Raw genomic sequence first — 2,623 nt, forward strand, 5'->3', positions numbered from 1 at the left:
GAGTCACAGAAAAATCTACTTTAATTAGCATTTTCATTGCTTGCTATAATAATCTAATAACTTCATAAGAAGTAACCGCTCCGAGCGGGAATCGTCAGATTTCAAAAATATATGGAGGCTTTCCACAGAAATTGCCTGTCGGTGAACTTAAATCTCGTTTTTTCAATAATCCTAAGAGGTTTTTAATATTTATATTATTCGAAATATAAAACAGTTATTGATCATTTGAGTATAAATATGGAAGGCAAAATTCCTTCGTAGCTAAACGCTCTGTAATTAATCAAAGTAGATGGTAAAATTATCATTTTCACTTCTCGATTATCCCGAGAGAAGTCGCAAAAAAATCTATAAGTGATAGTGAGAATTATATGCACATAAAGAAATATAAATATATAGTATACATTTTTATTTCCCCCGAAATTCTTACAATGTATGCTATGATATGATTCCCTCCAGTCGTGTCGACGAGTATATCTACTTGAGAAAGCACTTCTTCGAGAATATATACAATCCAAAGATTCACCCGCTCCCGTAGCTATAACACTGTAGGCTTCGCTTAGTTAGATGTGCGTTAACGAATTGCTCCACCTCACTTCTCGACCTAAGCCGTCGCAATCGATGGCTGTGACCGGGTTACTTTTGGTATCCCGGAATCGCTATTTATGTTGAGACGGAAAATAAACTTAAAAAAGGAAAATGGGGAATAAATGACAAAGACATAATTTGGAGGGGCAAGTTAGGGAATTTGGCCAGAAAAAACATGTCAATTTTTTTTCATGTATTTTATTAATATGTATTCTTTTTTCACTGTATAGGGTGCATAAATCTCTGATTGTGAGGGATTATTTATTAATTACCTTCAAATAGGAACAGACGGGCTATGAATAAAATACGTTTTGCATAGTGACTCTGTATTTTAATTTCTAATATTAATTTTTCATTTATTTATAAATTGCTTATTTTCGTAGATTTGTCCAGCTGAGCTAACGACTGCTTACTGACGACGCTGGTCAGTGGTATTGACATGCACTTAACAGCAGTTGTTCGTAGAAGACGGTATAGACTGAAATGGTAATTAGCATAAACGTGGTGTGGAACTTAATATTATAATTTGGATTCTTAGGTTGAGCTCATCTTTGTACTACTGTCTGTGATACGTATGTCAATTGTCAGTCTTACAAGACGCATAGTTTGTATTTGACAGCCAAGAACTTATTGATGTTTTCGCATACATACGTTTCAAAGAGGATCGTGAATACAAGAGAAATGTGGATAAATTGAATTAAATTGTGCTTAATAACTGCCGAATCACTATTAATAAGATTGCTTAAAAAAATGATATTTAATACGATTCATACAGAACAATTATGACAGACATTTTATGCATAAAACGGGTTGATAATAAATTTATGAGCAATTATTGAATAAAGTCGCTAGCAACTGAGAATACCTTCAACGCGTTTTAACAAGATCATAATCATGACATTAAAACAAATGTTTAATCATCTCAATGGAAGCGCCCTTAAGGATCAAGACCAAAAAAAGCACGCAAACTTTCATCGAATATTAAAGTTATCTTTACTGTTTTTTTAGATTATTACTGTATATACCACCAGGACGTAAAAAGTCACAGTAACAATCAATAAGCAATTAACCTTAAGGTTTTACGTCGTTTTCGTGAAGTAATCTTAATGAAAACACCAGAATTATAGGAAAATAAATTTTAGATTTTGCACTACATTAACACACCAGTTTTCACTTTATTACTAAGTCGTAAAAGTTTGGACAAAAACGTCGTGGGCCCAATGCCTTACAACGGGATAAACACAATCAACCGCTATAATTAAATAATAATACACCAGACTGAAATCAAAGTCTATTAATCAGTAAGCGAAATTTGTCTATCTGATTTTTTGTATAGCCTATCCGCACAAGGACAAACTGGTAAATATGATATAAGTTTTTGGCCGTAGGTACTTTATTCGGTCGAAACCGAATTTAATCCGACTGCCTTACTTTAAAACCAAAATATCACTCTTAATTAAATTTTGTTGAAGTAAGTAATTAATAAAGTTAATTACAGTATATGGAACAGTTTGAGAACATGAAAAATATGCTCGAATCGTCGAGATATTCATTCCAATAAATAAATAACACAAGCTTGCGTGCTTAAACGGTATTATTGCCTGACCATCTAAGTGTTGATATTGTTTCGTCCGATCTTAGAGCAGATAGTGGAAACACAATCCTTTTAATTGTCGTTATGTATACGCATGTAACGATATTGCGAGCAACACAATGGAGGCCGCTTATGAGCTTAATAAACATGGCGACAATACGTTATGTGGAGCTTTTAACTTCGCCGATGCTTGTCGCGTGGCTTTTAACTTAATGATGTTAACTATAATAGTGGTAAAGTCGATTCGCTTTTTTTCAGTATTATAATAATTCCTATAACGAAGTTCCTGTCTTGTCTGTTCCTCAATATACGCAGCAGGTGCTCGAGCGTCGGTTTTAACGGAAAGTTGGTCAATCACGTGTGCTATTGACAAAACCTACTTTTTATGTATAAGTAATCTAAATTGTTACAATTTGATGATGGATTTCGTTTTTATTATTAATC

The sequence above is a fragment of the Plectrocnemia conspersa genome, unplaced genomic scaffold (genome assembly GCF_051122295.1).
Source record: "Plectrocnemia conspersa isolate PC_06_02 unplaced genomic scaffold, ASM5112229v1 ptg000001l, whole genome shotgun sequence".
In the NCBI taxonomy this organism is placed as follows: domain Eukaryota; kingdom Metazoa; phylum Arthropoda; class Insecta; order Trichoptera; family Polycentropodidae; genus Plectrocnemia; species Plectrocnemia conspersa.